Source organism: Panthera tigris, chromosome B2 (genome assembly GCF_018350195.1).
Source record: "Panthera tigris isolate Pti1 chromosome B2, P.tigris_Pti1_mat1.1, whole genome shotgun sequence".
In the NCBI taxonomy this organism is placed as follows: domain Eukaryota; kingdom Metazoa; phylum Chordata; class Mammalia; order Carnivora; family Felidae; genus Panthera; species Panthera tigris.
The window spans coordinates 139,377,714-139,396,550 of record NC_056664.1 but is presented as its reverse complement, the minus strand read 5'-3'; the positions used below and the strand labels follow the sequence as shown (position 1 = coordinate 139,396,550).

Genomic DNA, 18,837 nt, shown 5'->3' with positions numbered 1-18,837 from the left:
AATTTGTGCTTTCATTCACCAGTTGATGGACATTTGTGTTGTTTCCAATTTGGGTTATTATGAATAAAGCCGCTATAAATGCTCGTGTATCCCCACGAGCTCTCCTTTTGTCTATTCCAAAAGATTTGGGGTCTCAAAGCTCTTAAGCTCTCAGGTCTCATAAGATATTTCTGAGATAAGATAAATTGGACATTAGAACATCATTGGATTCTCTTTTCTCTAAGAATAAATATCGAAGCCACATGGTAGAAGACAGGAAAAAAAAAACACAAAACCATGAGTTCTTGAGACCTGTAAAAATACTATTTTGATTATCACCATTATTATTCATAGCTAATTATGTCATTTCTCTGCATACCTGATTGTGCATGTATATATGTGATTGGTGCCAGGTGTTTTTAAAACTATTTTCCTTTCCATTTCTCTCTCTGATTTTAGTCTTTCCAACAGAAATATAATGAAAGCTTTGTTATTCTTGCAAGGTCCTTCTTTTCCACTATGCTCATGACTCTTCCTTCTCCTCTCTAAACTGTGTTTAGATGAGGGCTGGACCTTCTGGAGTTCAGGGTTCCTTGTTGGGAGATGGGCGAAGAAGGCCAAGTAAAGTGGGGAACAGAGAGGGAAAAAAGAAGGAAGAGGGAAAAAAGGGCAGGGGAACTGCAGACAGAGGAAAATAACACAATTTAGAGGACATGGCGAACTTTCTTTCTTGTCGAAGGCAGCAGGCATTGGAAAAATATTATTCAACAGATACCCAGGCATGAAAAAACAGACAACAGGCTCCACTGAGCTATTTTCTTTTTTTTTTTTTTAATTAAAAATTACTACACGACAACATATACCAGCACAGGGACATCTATGAAATATAATTTAGCTATGGATTGTGACCGTTAAGTTGAAAGGAGAAGGTGAAAGAGGGTCTTTATCTTTATACTTTTTGGTTTCCCATTTCTCCTCCCTGCTTTGCCATGTGGCCGGATCAGTTCTGGCCACCATTGTCTGTGTAGAACTTAACATACCATTAAATAGCCTGGGCAATGAATCGATGATGAGGTATGGCTTGAGATCACACACTCGCTCATGAAAAGCATGACATGGGTCTGGCTGGGTTGAAATGACAGCAGAAGACAAGTGCAGTGGACCCCAAATCCAAGCTTTTCTTTAAATTCCCCTCTTTAGGGGCGCCTGGGTGGCTCAGTCGGTTAAGTGTCCGACTTTGGCTCAGGTCACCATCTCACGGTTCGTGAGTTCGAGCCCCACATCAGGCTCTGTGCAGACAGCTCAGAGCCTGGAGCCTGCTTCGAATTCTACGGCTCCTTCTCTCTCTCTCTCTCCCTCCCCTGCTCACCTACTGTCTATCTCTCTCAAAAATAAATAAACATTAAAAAAAACCACATTTGTTAAAAATAAATAAATAAATAAATTTCCCTCTTTATTGTTAGGTCTGCACCATTGACAACCTTGATCACCCTCCTTCTTAACAGCTTCTTCCTCCTTGACTTCCAAATTATTTCCTTATCTTAGGTGGCTGGTTGAAAGTTAGTCATTTCCTGTTTCCTAGAACCTGGAATGTAACCTTATATGGGGAAAACGTACACATATACATAGGTACATAAATACAAATATATACTTATATATACATAGTAAGAGCAAAAAAAAAATACAAGAATTTTGGAAGACGCAAGTACGTTAAAATCTTGAGATAGATTTTCCTGGATTATCCAGGGGAGCCCTAAAATACAGTCACAAGCATCCTTATGAGAGAGACAAAAGGAAGACTGGACACACACACACACACACACACACACACGGAAGAGAAGGTGGTGGGAAGACAGAGCAAAGAGATATTTGAAGATATTGGTCTTGAGATTGGAATGACACACCCACAAACCAATGAATGCCAGCAGCCTCCAGACACGGAGAGAGACAAGGAAGGAGTTCTTAGAGCTTCCAGAAGGAATGTTGCCCTGCTGACATCTTGATTTCAGTCCCATGATAATGATTTGGGGTCTCCGGCCTGTAGAGCTGAGAGAATATATTTCTATCGGAGTAACCCAGTTTGTAGCATTTTGTTACAGCAGCCACAGAAACCTAGTCCACACTCTGGCGGTTTCTTCCCTGCTTTGCCCCCACCCCTTTCCCTCTTTTTAGGATATCCAAACAACACCCCCATCCCTCTTTTTAGGATATCCAAATAACATCAAGAATTTAAACTTCCAATCTCATCTGACTTCTCTTGTGAACTCCTTTCTTGAGTGTTTGCATCTCCTTCTGTGAATCCTCTGGGTTTGTAAATCAGTATTTCTGGTCTCAGCTTTGCAACTGCCACTCGACCAGCCCGAGGATTTTCCGCATGCTAACCCCTCTGCTCGCTGTTTCCATCCAGCTAATCGGATGTGAGGGGCCTTAATACATGTGGCACAGAAGGTTTCGGTGGGTAAATTACCTTGAGAATTGCTGGCTTAAACAAAGTGAAAGAATGCTAGTCCCTTACCAGGAGGCTTCTCGGCTGACGTGTTCTGAGATACTCCTCGGGAAATGGCTGCTGAAGTGGTGATTTAATTGTAGATGAAACTCAATTCCTCGTCTGGAACTCCCACACCCACAGGTTTGGCCTAGAGGAGGCCTGCTTTTCTCCTTCTGCTCAAGCAGCTCCCCTTCTAACCGTGATGCCTGAGAGCCCTGTTGGCCCGTGACAGCCACCTACAGGGGACCTTCACAGCTTGTGACGCGCTTGTGGGTTGAGAGACATACACGATTTCCTTCTTTTGTCCCTTTGTGGTATATAAGGTATAATGGAGCCCAGAGTGAGAACACAGAGAGTCCAGATTTGAAAGTAATAATGGCAATCTTATACACTTCAGGTCTCCAGAGAAAGAATGATAAGCTACTGTGCCTTTAAAACCCAAACACACACAATTGTGAAAAATGTGGCTAGCCAAGTAACCCCAGGAAAGGTAACGAAAGATAGATTTGGGGAGAAATTGGGAACTCAAGTCCACGTAGGGAGGCCATCTGCCTCTCCCCAGACTTCCTCAGCCTCACAGCCCTTGGCCGAAGGCCTCCAGCAACTGTGAGCCTTCCCGGGGGACTCATAAGCATCTTCCCCTGAGCGAATTTACCATGTTCAAGCCCAGCCGCCTGCCGGCTGAGTGTATTCTCCATGCTCCGTGGTATTCTTGGCTGTCCCAGACCTCACCACGATGGTGTCTAACCCCGGGTCCTCGCGCCCCTCAGCCCTCCGGAATAACACCTGGACTCTTGAGCTATTTTCAATATTTCAAAAATCAGTGGTTCTCTGCAGTAAGGCTGCGATTATTCACCATGACGTCACCATTTTGGGGGGTGGGGGAGGAGTCATTTTAAATCAGTCGTACTAATATCAGTTAGTCTGTGACGATGACCAACTCCAGTTGGCAATTCTGCAGGCCGTCGGTGAACACGAATGATGAAGCAAATTAATCAGCAAGCAAGAGATGTGTGGTGAGTAGACAAAAATTTGTGAAAATATGCACCCAACTGAGAAAAGTAATAAAGGTAGCCCTCAGTGGGGAAGGAAATGGGGATTTCCGCTGTACATCTTTCCGGGACAACTTCTTTGTCAACCTGATTACTCACTTTCCATTGTCTTATTTTTTTTCTCCCTTTCTTAGAGATTATTCTGCCATCTACCCCCTGCCCCCCTACCCTTCTTTACCCTACAATACGTACCCAGCAAATGACTCACAGCATTGTTCTCTAGTCCTTAAATTGATGACGTGAAAAGAATAGTTCTTAGGTTACAAATGTGACTCCGTTTACACAAGCATAACGTGGGAAGCGATGTGCCTCGTGTACCATAGCTCACCCCTTCAAGTCTTGTGTGACCACGGCTCCCCCACACCCAACTGAGAGCCTCTTAGTTGCTATTACCAGGGGCACGGACCTTGTTCCTTTTCTTTCTTTCAGGTTCCCTGGACATTCTGAACACACAGTATTCAAGCATTTCTCGCACGGATTTATTTATTTATTTATTTATTTATTTATTTATTTATTTAAATTTTTTTTTAATGTTTTTATTTATTTTTGAGACAGAGAGAGACAGAGCATGAATGGGGGAGGGGCAGAGAGAGAGGGAGACACAGAATCGGAAGCAGGCTCCAGGCTCTGAGCCATCAGCCCAGAGCCTGACGCAGGGCTCGAACTCACAGACCGCGAGATCGTGACCTGAGCGGAGGTCGGATGCTTAACCGACTGAGCCACCCAGGCGCCCCTCTCGCACAGATTTAAAGTGGTCTGTACAAAACTTAACGTACCATGAAATAAACCAGGGCGATTAGTTATTACTTTTTTAAGTAGGCTCCACGTCCAATGTGGGGCTCGAACTCACGACGCCGCAATTAAAAGTCACATGCTCCACCGACCGCTCAGTCAGGTGCCCCAATCCGGGGCAGTTCATAAATGATGACGATGGGGCTTGATATCCACACACTCATGAAAAGCTTGACTTTTGTCTGGGTGGCTTGAAAAGGCAACAGGACACAAACGCCCTTGTTCCTGTGTCAATGTGGGGGTAATTTGGCCGTCTATTCCTCAGACGGCCCAGAAGCTTTCCCAAGCCCTCAGAGCAGCCAGATGGGACAGGAGGAAGGGGTGACAAGGCGGGAGGGGTAGCGTGGGTCACCTCTGCAGCCAGTCACAGGGCCTCTGCGTGGTGAGCTGGTGGCATTTTCAACCTACTTGCAGGTTCCAGGAAACCGAACCTGAGGCTGGTGTGAGCTTGGCCATTGTTTCCCAGCTTCCGACGGCACTGCCTTGAGCACGCGGCCTCACGCGATCAGACATGGCACGCATTTTCCAGGTCGCATGAAGAACATAATACGCTAATGACAAGCGAAATGAAAGAAAAATTTTGCCTGGGATTCACCAGGCCATTTTCCTTTCTTCACGTTCTGGGTTCTCTTACCAAATGAGTGCATTTTTATGCGGTTGTAACTGTAATGGAGACATAGTTCCGTCTTCTGATTTACACTTAACGTTTTCTCACAACCGTTTTTCTAGGTCGTTACTGTGGCTCATCGCTTTGCAGCCCCAGCGTGGACGTGGCCATTAGCTTTGTCCTTTCCCTGGAGGAGGGCAGGCCAGGGCTTTCCCACCGCCCTCAGGGTGGGTTCTTGGTGGGGGCTCACTTTGCCACGAGGGCTGAGGATTCAGAAAAGAGGGCCCTTAAGATGGCAGGGAAAGATCAATTTTTTCCATTTTCTTTCCAGAACAGGCCCTGGGGCGGGGGATGGGGGAGACGTGCGGGGATTTGAGTTCATGGGTTTGGTGAGGAAATGAATAAGATGGAAACCAGAGCTGGGAATGACTCTCTCAATCACCAGACATGGGCCTCCAAAGCGCAGTGGCCTCACCATAGGGCCAAGAAGAACGTCTGTGTGGCCAGTCTGTGCAGCTGGGCCCAGGGGCACATATTTAGACTCAGGCTAAATCTGGTCCGCGGAGAAGCCAAGAGCCCCTGGTGGGCACTTAGGGCTGACAGAGTTGATGGAAGCTTGGGAATCACGCTAGTATTCATTTATTTACCCTAATTTTAGTTTATACTGCATGGGCCATTTGAGTTATTTATTTTGGATGCTTCCTCTGCCTCCTTCCATAAAAGACTTGAGATGGCTTGCCCGAGATACTGCAGATTCCATAAATCTAGCCGGTGTATTAGCATCTGTGTCCCTTGTATTCAGACCTCTGTAGTGTGGCATACGGGAGGAGAAGAAGAAGAAACTGGAGAAAGACAAACAAAGCTTAGGGAGGGTTGTAAAACACACCGAAGTAAACAGGTGAGCTTGGCTGTTATTTCTTAGACAGGGCGCACCAGGAATAAAAAATACACAGCCTACTATTCCTTGGAGGAAATGATGCATGAAATAAATGTTATTAGAGGCCCAGGGGGATGCTTTTCCTTATTTGTTAATGTACCTCCTGCTGAAAATATGCCAAGGGCTGTCAGCACTGGGCTGCAGAATTATAAGAAGGCTTTCCTCCTGAATCTTCCGGTGAGCGGAAGGCATACTCTTCTCTGTCTCGCAGAGCCTATACCATAAGGAAAGTCTGTATTCCCTTTTCTTTCCATATGTTTTTATTCCTCTCCTTCCTGGCCAACACTTGACAATGGAATGCCTTTCCAGAATGAGTATGACACGTTCCCCCCGACCTTGAACACTTCAAACTCACCTCTAGAGCATTTTTCTTGTCCTGAAGGAGGAAGCATCATTTTCTTGCTCTCTCAGCTGAGGTTACTGGGGAGGGACAAATGAAGGCAGCCGAGGCCATCAAAGTAACAAGGAATGAATTTGAGTACTCCCCATCTTGTCTCACCACGGTGCTGGAGTCTTAGTACAATGCATGGCTGTCGGGGCGGGGGGGGCAGGGGGGGCGGGAATAATCCCACCCAAACACATTTAAAAGATCTGGAGGGTGTCTCCTCAGTTTTATGAGTCTAGCAGAGAGGGAAAGGGAGGGGGAAGAGAGAGAAGTGTCGAACACCTGAATTTGTTCACAGAGCTGACAGGTTGTAGCTCGCTGTTACTCTGCCCCTGTCTGATAACACTTTGTATTTAATACTCTCTAATTGTGCTTGCAGTCTCTCTCTTCTTTTCATCCCTCAAGGTTTTTGCCCAAATATGCCTTCATTTCAGCCCTTCTTTTCCGCTTCACTTGAGATGCTCAATCCTGTGGGTTGGGCAGAAAAGGCAGTTTGCCAAGTCTAGGGCAAGACTTGTGTCTAGGGGAGTTGATGAGCACCTTCTGTGTGTGTGTGTGTGTGTGCGCGCGTGTGTGTGTGCATGAGAGAGAGAGAGAGAGAGAGAGAGAGAGAATGAGAGAGAGACAGAGAGACCCTCTAGAAAGCACTTTGGAGCTTGCTTCTTCCATAATGACAGTTTTGATTCTATCATATAGATTTTTTTTAAGTTTATTTATTTTGAGGGGAGGGCAGAGAGAGAAAGAATCCCAAGCAGGTTCCGCACTGTCAGCGCAGAACCTGATGCGGGGCTCGAACTCATGAACCATGAGATCACGCTCTGAGCTGAAACCAACAGTTGGATGCTTAACCACCTGAGCCACCCAGGTGTCCCCCATCATGTAGATATGTTAATATTCTAGTAAACTTAGAGTCCAAGGGTCACAATATTGACATAGGCATTCGCTCAGTCATTCATCCACTAACTCAACAAATATTTTGTGATCACGGCTGTTACGTGCGCGATGTGCTTGATTATCAGGTCTTTTCTCTTGGGTTTGCTGTTTCGGTTCAGGACCGAAAACAGTGCTACACGTACAATAGATAGCCATTGAGCGACGACTGGTTGTTCTCAATCTAGTTCTTTCCTCTGCAGCCCAGGAAATGCATAGCCATTATGTTTCATGACCTGAGGTTCTCATGAAGAAAGTGCCCCAGATTTTTACAATACAGCAAATTCTAACTACTTATGTATAAATGCCCATTTTGAGGTTGATCAACTTGGATCTGAGTCTTGGATCTGCCACATTTTTGTGTGTGACCCTTGGATAGATTCCTTGGCACCTGTGAGTCTCAGTGCTTACATGCATAATGGCTCAATTCCTACTGTTGTTGTGTTTAATACCATAATATCTGGTCCTTTCTTTACCTCCTCCTTCATTCCTCATCATCAGACACCTTGCCACATATGTCCTTTGCCATTTGTAGAGTTAGGTATTTCTGATCCTTAGCCATCGACTGGTGACGCACCAGACAGGTATTCAGAAAAACTTATTCATGCGTAACATGTGAATCTAATTTTCCGGGAGTCGATAAATAAGGGATTTCTCAACATCTCCTCCCCACACTTCTGAGTAGTTTCAGTGTCTGGGTATGTAGAACAAGTGGAAGATCTGTTGGAGAAAGACCAAGAGATTGGCTTTGTGAGGTTGGGCTATTGAGAGAAAATATGGTGGAGTTTATTTTCCATATAACAGGAAATTGCTGACCATGTTTGCAATTAATATTCGATTCCCTTTAACTATTTAAGACTTATTCAAATATTTTTAGAGAATACATTATTTTAGTTCAAAATGATTTTCACAAAAGAAGGTCATGTTCTTAAAAATAGAAATATATTTTTATGGAACAGATGGAATGTTTGGAAAATCAAGAGTTATGTTTCTGGGAGGTAGAGTGCTTTACCTGTTATTTGGATGCTTCCTTCGGAAGTGTATGTATTGGCTTCAGGTTCAGGGTACAGGTTGATTCATCTCTGTGTGTGTTCTCACAAGTAGCCAATTGTTTGGACCTAATTTCTGCACCTGAATCTGAAAGCAATTCACCACCTTAAAATCATTTTCAACAATCCTTTTACTACGACTTCTTATTCATCTCTTTGCCTTAAGGATGTCTTCTAGTTTTGTGTGTATCCTTCCAATTCATTTTTTGTGCATTTGTCACTTTTATTTTTTGTTATGTCCTTGTACCTCAGAGGTTCCCCAAACCCAGCCTTCCATCCGATTTTACAAATAAAGTTTTATTGGAACACCGTCAGACATGCTCATTTACGAATGGTTTATGGCTGCTTTTTACAACAGCAGAGCTGGGTGGCTGAAGCAGACCAATATGACCTGCAGAGCTGAAAATATTTACTGTCTGGCCTTTTATAAAAACAATCTGTCAACTCCTGGAATACAACACGGTCTCCTATTGATGGATAGTAGGCTGTTTCCAATATGGGGCCTGTATGAAGAGTGCTTCTCTGAAGATTTGTAAGTTGCTCACTGTCTACGTGTGTGAGGGTCTCTCTACATTAAATGCTTAAGAGTGGATTTGAATAGGGTTGAGGGTATGAGCATGTTTTGACTTCATTCAAGTTTGCAAAATTGTATTCCAACCCTCTGTTAGCTTTTTTCAAAGTGTTATGGGTATTATATCCTAATTGCCTTTCTTTCTGAGCAATAATATAACAAGGTATAAATTCCTGGGTCATGCTCTTTTTCCTTAGGAACTTGCTATATACCTTGCTCTGAATACTGTGGTAGAAAAGTCTGAAGCTAATTTCTATTATCTTTTTTTTATCTCTCTTGGGTGCCTGATTATTTTACTTATTCGTTTGTTTGTCTAGCTTGCATATACTAAAGGAAGATACAGGAATCTTTTTCTTTTATTTGAAGCTTACAAATTCAATTGACTTTGTATCCACTGCTGCTGGAACATGTGTTCCTATTCCATATAAGTAATGATATAAGGCATGGGATGATAACATATTTCTCCAATTTTCTACTGCCTGTGCCAGAAGCCTGAGGGATACCAGCCATACTGGGTCACAAAATTATGTTGAATTACATTCTCCCAAAATTCATGTTCTTTCCGGGACCTTAGAATATGACTTTATTAGGAAATAGGGTCATTGTGGGTGTAATTAGTTAAGGCAAGAAGAGGTCATACTGGAGGAGGGTGGGCCCTTAGTCCAATATGTCTGGCGTCCTTCTAAGAAGAAGAGTAGAGACACAGAGCCAAACACACATAGAGGAGAGTACCATATGAATACGGAAGCAGAGATTAGATGATACATCACAAGCCAAGGAACTCTAAGGATTGCCAACAACTGGCAGAAGCCAAGAGAGAGGCATCGAACAGGTCCGTCTCTAGCACCTTCAGAAGGAACCAATCCTTCTGACATGTTGATCCTGGACTTTGAGCCTCCAGAACTGTGAGACGAGAAATTCCTGGTGTTCAAGCCACTCAGTGTGGTACTTTGCTAGGGCAGCCCGAGCAGATGAATACAGTCGTGTTACTCCAATTTCAGGGATTGGCACATCCCAGCATATGCAGTGGTTTCAAGTCCACTGCAAGGGCTGGATTCCTTATGGTTCCTCTGCACTCCAGCTACAGTCCACTGGGCTCCAACCCTACATTTGTGGCGCTCCCATCCTTGGCAAGCCTTGGACAACCAGTTTTGTAGACTACTTTGGGAAAATCCTTTTAGATCTACAGGGGAAGGCATCTTTCCTCGTGTTCTCCCTCACTCTGGTGCAACTTTCATTGCATTTGGTGGGTACTTTTTACATATTTTTAAATGTTTGTTTGTTTATTTGTTTATTTAGAGCATGAGAAAGCTGGGGAGGGGCAGAGACGGAGGGAAAAAGAGAGAGAATCCCAAGCAGGCTTTGTGTTGTCAGCACAGAAGCCAACGCAGTGTGTGATCCCACGAACTGTGACATCGTGACCTGAGCTGAAACCAAGAGTTGGATGCTTAACCGACTGAGCCGCGAAAGCGTCCTTGAGTATTTTTTAAAATATATATATTTTGGCTTGGGTCCTAGGTGATTCTGTTTTCATGGAAAACAGCATTTCTTTTGTGTCCCCGCCCCCTTCCCTTATTTTGGTTTATTTAGGGGGAAAGAAAGAGGCAGTATTATCGTTACTTTGTCATCTTATAACTGCCTCCCCCTGACAGACTTTTAGGTGGAAAGTTGCATCTGGAAAATTTTTCAACACAATCAAGAAGATGGGCATTTTAGGATGACTATTTCCGTCGTGGCTTTTTATTCTCTTTGTATTACTTGGCTTAGATTTACAGAAAAATAGCCAAGGTTTTATTCCCAGAATACACATCATCTGACTGATTGGGCATGAAGAGACAATTCAGCAACATACCCCCGGCAGGGGACGCCATCCTGAAATCGTGTTCTCACTGTTGGATAGCCTTTGGTCCACAAAAATCTATGAGTGATTCCAGAAACCCTACAAATGTGCGGCACAGTGACCAGCTTTCTTGTTTTCTAAAAACAAAAACAGAACCCAGTCCTCTTAATTGAAAAGTCAGAGGGTCAAAAACTCAATTTTCAAGGAGTTAAACAATATTTGGCTGTGTAGCAAAGCAGAATACTTGAACGTGGTCCTTGGTGACAGATCCTATGGGTCCCCAGAAGTGTGTCAGCAGAGGAAAGATGAGATGACGATAAAGGGCACAGTTTGCATTGGGCACCTTTTAACCCTTTCCCCCTTCTGTCAATGAGTAGTTATTAACAGGTAAGAGTTGAGAGGCTACAGTTACTAATTGAGAGGCTTTGCAATAATCCACCCATTTTGAAGGTGCAATGTAGGGAGGTATTTTAGGATGAATCTACTTAGGATGAATCATGAATCATTCAAGGTACAGCGAACGTAGAGCAATTGTTTCCAATTATCCACAAGTTCCTGGAGTCACTGTCTGCCATGTTGGACTTATGAAGTGTTAACGTCTTTCCCCAGAACAGCCCGTTCAGGTTTTGATTTTGTTTTGTTTTGTTTGTTTTGTTTTGGGCACCCTCGTCAGTCTAATTTTGAATTCTGCTGTGTCTCGTTTAAACTGACCTGGCTAAAACTGATCTTGGTGCTTAGAATCAAGGGGGACGGTGCTTTTGCTACCCGTAAAGGCTTCCCTGTAACATCTCGTATTCACTTTGAGGGATTTGGGGAAGATTATTGGAAGTGATTTCCAGCACAGTGTCACTTTTCCTTATCTAAGCTGAATTTCTTTCCTTGGCCATCTCTGTGACTTATTTCTGCCATCCTCACAATTTTTCCTAGCCTTGACAGACTGTGTAATTATTTTTTATCAGCACATTTTACACTTCCATGTTGTTAATAAATATATGGAAGAAAATTAGCACCAGAGGATTAACTGTAATCAGATTCTTAAGGCAGTAACTATTAACTTTGTCTGAGGCTGAGGAATGACCATTGATTTCTCTTCTTTAGTTTCTCTCTCTTAACCAGCTCTAAAAATCCATAATGGGATTTTATATTTTGCCTTAAGTACTTACCAGGTTAACCCAAAAAGGCACTAAAGTTTTTTGGAAGCCCAAATGGATTTTGTGCACTCATTTTTCCCTTATCTACCTTATTTTAAAAGATGCCTTTAGGAAATTCTCTAACCTAAACCGCCACGATCTCCTTAATAGGAGATAGGTATGTCTTTATTGTAGAGAACCTATTTTTTGCAGGACGTTATAGCATCACAGTTATTAGCCCTACATTCCTAGCCCATCTCTGGTTGCTGAAGAAGCCCAGGCAGAGGGAGGGAAAGACTACCTTGTCATAGGTTTGCAAGAAGGTAGCTGATGTATTTCTATACCCTGAGCTAAAGACGCAGAAGAGTGGATTAATATACATCACAGTTTCCCCAAAGGTACTTAGAGATAAACCCAGCCCAGGGCCTTTAGAAAGTTGGATTTACTGTACGTTAAAAAAGGGTTTCTGGAAAAATCCTGTCTATGTAATTTTAAATTATGCAGCCTCATGTCTGTATTTCTTTAATCTTTGTCACTTTTTATGTAAAGGCATCCCAAACATGGGTCTCTGGGTTTAGAAAAGGAAGTATGTAGTCTGGAAACAATCTTGGCATGGCTTTATAACTAGTAACATCTCTTTCTAGGCACCCAAATGAATTTGAATTGGAACCAAAAGACATTTCCAGTGAGAGATCAACACAGGGACAGATACAAATGTGTGGCTTGCTGATCTTGGTAAACAGCAGGGAACGGGAAAATTGGTTTAGATGAAATGAGCAACCCTTAGACCTTCTCTCAAGGCGTTCCCTTGAATCCTGCTTCTCCCTGGTTTCTGAAAGAATTGGACAATAGGAATTTCCCGCACCTCTTATTTAGGGGCATGCCAAGAAAACCCAACCATTCTGATTCCCATTTTCTCCGACCCACAGAGCCTCACAGCATTCCTGATAGAAGCAGTTCCCCTCTCATTTGTCAGCCCTGTGAGACGGCCCTGAATTCTTAACCCCGGTTTTACTACAGAACATGACAGAGCTGATACGCTCCCCTCTTCACAGAACCTAAAGGCTTAGGAGAGGTCTGTCACGTAACTGTGCGAGACTTTTCTCTAGCCGGTGGAACAGCAATACAACTGAAGCTGTGCTCTTGTTCACCCACCCACCTTTATTCCCTTGGATCTATGGAAACCTCCTTATAAAATTGCTCTGTGGATCCTCATGGCTCCTCTGAGGTCAGAATAGGAGAACCATCACTTTTACCTTATTCGGGGAATATAGCAGGTTTAGGAAGATGGGGGAATTTATTCTGCAAGCCACTGCAGAAATGCAGTGAGGAGTAGAACCGTGTCTTCTGAGCTGAGTTACAGTAATCTGTCCCGTGGGTCTTCCTGGATTTCCTTCAAAAGCTGTCTGTTGTGAATGTGCCTCTGTTCTGTAACAGTTCTAGAACTGGAATAATTCTAGAATCCATCGCAGTGCATAGAGGGTTCAGATAGATGACGGAAAGACTAATGGAGATTGCTATTGAACGTTTGTGCTCCCCTCCCAATCCACAGGGCGAAGCTTTAATCCCCAGTGGGTTGGCATTTGGAGGGGGAGACTTTGGGAGGTTGTTAGAAACCCTCACGAATGAGATTAGTACCCTTATAAGGGGATTAAGGGACTGGAGGTTTTTTTTTTTTTTTTTTTTTTTTTTTTTTTTTTTTTCTCTCTGCCATGTGAGAATACCAATAGGAAGGCAGCTCTCTGCAAACCAGGAAGGGCGGTGGGGGGGGGGGGGGTCTCACCAAACACCCAGTCTCCCAGTGCCTTGAGCTTGGACTTCCCGGCCTCTGGAACTCTGAGAACTGAATGTTTGCTGTCTAAGCCACCAAAACCATGGTACAGGATTTGTGTTATAGGAGCCTAAGCTGACCAAGACAGAGATCTTCAGTAAAATCTATACAAATCTTATTTCTGGAAAAGTGGGTGGTGCGTTTTTAGTATCTACTTTATTTCTTTTGTGCACAATTTTCACCAAAAAGATTTTTTTTTTTTTACAAGTTCTTGTCTGAGCCTTAGCCATTCAGTGCTCCCTTATGACTATATTATGGGCTGTGTATATTCATTTTTATAATCAGATATGTTCTTAGGGACTCGGGGATACATATCAGAGAGAAATAACCATTCCTGTCTTGGCTTCAAGATCACTAAATAGAGAGATTGCTCTCTCTCCCCTCTCGTCTCACTCTCGCTCTGTCTCTAATTATGCAACTAATGGACATCAATCCAGTATATATAGTTAATAAGCACATTAACTCACTCAAATTATGACTAATCCTGCAAAGCACCCGCCCTCTGTTATGATAGTTTTGTTAAATAAGATTAGAACTTTGACAAATGCAGATGATTTCTGGCATACAGTTGACAATAAATATTTGTTGCCTCAATAAAAAAGACATTCATTTTAGATTGCCTAGTAAGCATATGTGGAATTTTCTGATCTCCTCTGCTTATTCTCTATACTTCCTCATTCCGAAAATATACTAGATAGACCAGTGGAAGTGTGATTTTTTGATGTATGTTGATAACAGGAAAGGGCTACTATTTAGTGAATGCTGTTTCAAAGACACTAAAATTAATGTAGAGAACTTTACATTATTACATTGGCTTTACAAATTGCTAAGTTTATACTATTATTTACATTTTAAATATGAGGAATATGGTTGGAAACTGCTTGAGGAATTACAGAGAAGACGTCACAGGAATGAGAGCCAAGCCTGGGTTGGTTTCCGTCCAGAGTCTGAGCTCTTCTCATTTTGCTGTTCTGTCTCCATTTGTCAAATCCCAACACCTCAGGTGTGTGTTCGTGTTGACCATAATGGTGGAAAAGGGAGAGAGTGAAAGAGAAGAAAGAATAGCTTTTCCTGGGGCGCCTGGGTGGCGCAGTCGGTTAAGCGTCCGACTTCAGCCAGGTCACGATCTCGCGGTCCGTGGGTTCGAGCCCCGCGTCAGGCTCTGGGCTGATGGCTCGGAGCCTGGAGCCTGTTTCCGATTCTGTGTCTCCCTCTCTCTCTGTCCCTCCCCCGTTCATGCTCTATCTCTCTCTGTTCCAAAAATAAATAAATAAACGTTGAAAAAAAAAATTAAAAAAAAAATAAAATAAAAAATAAAAAAAAGAATAGCTTTTCCTGACTCTACGGTTTTCCCATGACATGGCCCATGATGACAGGAGACACATCAAGTGCCCTGTGTCCTTATTTACATTACACCCCCAAGCACTTGGCAGATGGACTTCTTTCATGTTTGTTACTGTGCCTCGTGAACGTATCCTAGGGAACCTTATCTCGAATGATGGTCTGAATACATGTAACGGATGACACCCATCTAGTTTTAAGTCTCCTACTTGCCTGTCATATGGTACTTTTGCTCATGCATTTGTGTGTGGTTTTATACATTTACATTTAGAAAGTTTCTGTCTGATGGTTTTTCTCTCCCTGTGGTTATTGCAAGATCTGTCATGTCATGTCTTTCTGAGCCATTGGTGATTTATTATGTCTGTATTGTTTGGAATTTTCTAAAACTGTTCAGACAACCTTACTAGGGTTGCAATGCGAGCGCTGCCTCTTATGTTTTCGCTGTCACTCTTTCTCTCAAGGGGGAGGCACAGAGTTGGGTGTGTGACAGGATGAGGGAGGGGGAGGTGCACTTCGTCTCTGTAAAGTTTCAGCTCATAAGGAAGGAGAACTGCTTTAATTAATGTGTCTCCTAGGAAATCTGAGCTAGAGTGGGACAAGCTCATCACAATCAGAGATGTCCCCTACCTAATTAGTGAAATATGAAAGCAGTATTGCTTAAGTCAACCAATCTCACGTTCATAATCAAATGTGCACCCCGAATTTGCATGCGTTCTGACCCAGCCTCTCTACTCTTAATTTATTCCAGGGTCTGGGTGAAAATTACTTCAAAAACAGTTGTCCTCCTCAAGAAATATGCAAGGAGATCGGGTGCCACCTTGGTTAGCTGAGCAGCTTTGTGTTATCATGGGTGTCACCTTCTTCCCCAGCGTCATTCCAAGATGCTTTCTATCAAAGGTCATTTGTTCATTTTCTTTTTTAAATGTTTATTTAGTTTTGAGAAAGACAATGTGAACAGGGGAGGGCAGAGAGAGAGGGAGACACAGAATCCGAAGTAGGCTCCAGGCTCTGAGCTGTCAGCCCACAGCCTGACATGGGGCTTGAACTCACAAACTATGAGCCAAAGTCAGGAGGTCAGCACCTGAGCCAAAGTCAGAAGCTCAACCGACTGAACTTTGGCCTTTAAGGCAAAAGCTAGGCCTCACAGATTTAATAAATCGTGTTTAACATACAAATATGACATAAGAAAATGTGAGTAATTCTTGTCCTGAATTTTTTTTTTTTACTTTTTGACAGCGTTTATTAAAAGGCTTTCATTCATAATAGAAATATATAGTTTTGAGTAAAGCCTTAGTATTTTCCGCATGTTTACTCACTGAGCAATTTTTGTTAGAAAGGCAGATATCTCATGATAGTATTGTCCTGAGAGATTTTGAAGGGAATGGCTTTCTTCCATGTCATACAGCTGCTCAAAATATGTCAAATTGCAATTTGACATTTCCCTTTGTGGTTCTAGAGGCAAGAAAAAAAATGTGCTACAGAAACAAAATTTGGATATGTAATTTTGTGTAATAATTTATGGAGTCTACGTTTGAGTCTCACGTAGAGTCAAATTTGATCTTCTTTATCCAACAGCTATTTATTAAGCACATACTTTATGCTAGGTGCTACTCTAGGTGCCTGTAATTCAAGCAGGAATAGAAGCAGAATCTCTGTTCTCCAAAATCTCATTTACATTCTAATTGGGATGGAGGAACCCAGACAATGAATCAAGAAAGTGTATCCTCTATCAGGTGGGAGTATGTAGGAGTCAAAACAAAGCAGAATAAGAGGCCTGGGGAACGCTGGCGGTTGCTATTGTAGACGAGTGATCAGGGATACTTGAGAAGACACCTAGGAAACAGATGGGGGCCATTCTTAACTTATAGCCACTCAGTTTACAAATCAGAGGCCCATGTGTTCAGCAGCTCCTACCACCCAAAGTGGCCCCTGTCTCCTTTCTTACCGAAAGGCTAACCAAATCTCTCACCCTGGTGCCTTCCTAGCTCCTGAAGGCTAAGGTCATCTTCCTATACTTGAAATCTAGGCTGTTTCTGGGCATCTATTCCCTGTCTATCCAAATCTACATCTTTTACCAGATTCTGATGGATTTGCAACTCAGGACTTTGGCCCTAGGAGATAGCAGAGTTCACGTAAAACATTGTTCACCACTCGGTCAGAGAGAGTAAAAGTCCCTGCTAAATTTCTGCGTCTCTTGGAGTCACTTATTCCCTGTAGCTTTATGTCGGTTTCATGTAGTTTTTGGCAAATGACTTAATTAATCACACAACTACAAACTCTTCTCGATGTTTCAGGGAATCGATCCGTTCAATTGTTTATCTTAGAGTTTTCCAAAGTGGACTGATGGTTCTCTGGGCCTGATGTACGGCTGCCCTCTTGAGTCTTCCTTGGATCTTCATCCGGGAAGTTCCTTGTGCCTCTCCGTTGTTCACGGAACCCTGTGTTTTCCTCTTTTGGTTTATTTCTTGTTTTGGTGAAGCACAACTTCTAGGAGCTTGCTAAGATCCTATGAATGAATGTGTTCTTATCGTCTGAAAATAGCTTTTTGCTGCACTCACACTTGATATGTGGATGAATTAGAGTTCTGGATTAGAAATAATTTCTACAGAAACTGGAAAGAATTTTTTCATTGTCTTTCAGCTTCCAGTGGTGCTCTTGAGTTGTCAATTATTTTTCATAGCCCTGGTCTTTTTATAGGTGGCCTATTTTTTTTTTTCTGGAAATTTCTAGCATCTTTTCGTTTTTTCCCAGTGTGTATTTCCAAGTGATTTCAAAATTATAGGAACTGGTGAGGATATTTTTATTTAGCGAGCTGGACACTTGATGGTATTTCTCAAGGTAGGAACTAATATCTAAGACGTTTTACTATAACTCCCATCTTTTTTTTTCCTCTGCCATTTCTTTCTGAAATTCCCAATGTTTGGATATTGGACACTCTGGGTTGATCTTCTAATTTTATACCCTTTCATGTTGGCCATCTCTGAGTTATTTTTTTCCATTTTTTGGGAGACTTTCTAGGCTTATTTGTCATACCTTCTATTGATATAGTCTCTAAATTCCTGCCATTGTAATTCAATTTCTAAGGCTTCTTTCTTATGCAGTGAATATTGTTTTTATAGTTTGCTGCTCTTATTTCATTGATTAATGTGTCCTTTTATCTCACTGAAAATATTTTTGGAAATCGTTTTCTCCGCTGTTTGCATTAATTGTGCCTATTTATGCCAAATCCCTTTTATCTTGTTTGTTTTTGTCTCTCTTTGTCTTTCTTTCATTTTGTAGCTTCCTTCAAGTAGCTGTTGATTCCTGTTTGTACATTTGTATATAAACACAGGGCACTGAAAAAAATGTGATTGCTGATGAGTGGCTCTCACTCTAGGGAAATGGAACCAAAACCCAGCCTTTCCACTCGCAGTACCCCGGATGTTGATTTCTGACTCTTTTCAGAGCTTATCAGGTCCTTCACACAGGAATCGTTCATCTTCTATCCGCAGAATATAAGCTTCTCTACTACTACTCCGGGAGCTACGTGTGGAAGGGATTGGGACCCTCATGGGTCCAGCCTTTTGTAAGACTACTTTTTCCAGGTCCTCTGCCAGGGTGGAGGGATAATGGGCTGCCTGTAGAATTTCATGTTAAATAGAGTCCCTTTAGTACACTGTAGGCTAAGCTCCATCATATCCTTGTATACAATGTTCCTGGTTAGACAGCAGATACTGACTGATCTAACACCCATTTCTGTGACCTGCTTTTTCCTCCTGAAGCTCTTAGAATGGTCTGTCCGTATCTGGTGTTCTGATGACAATGTGTGTGACTATAGTGATCCTCATTGGGTCTTTTCTTCCTGGCCATTCATGTCTTTCCACAGCTCTGAGAACTCTTTATTATGTCATTTCTTTCGTCTTCCC

At 42.7% G+C, this 18,837-nt stretch overlaps 1 long non-coding RNA gene across 1 annotated transcript; it reads right to left on the bottom strand.

The window, feature by feature from the left end:
* Positions 1 to 5,541: 5,541 nt before the first annotated feature.
* LOC122238452 lies at positions 5,542 to 13,159 on the bottom strand. The gene is made up of 4 exons (XR_006217374.1): positions 13,017 to 13,159; positions 8,183 to 8,307; positions 7,647 to 7,890; positions 5,542 to 5,760 (listed from the first exon to the last, which is right to left on the bottom strand). It is a non-coding gene; the product is annotated as an uncharacterized LOC122238452 (long non-coding RNA).
* Positions 13,160 to 18,837: the final 5,678 nt, after the last annotated feature.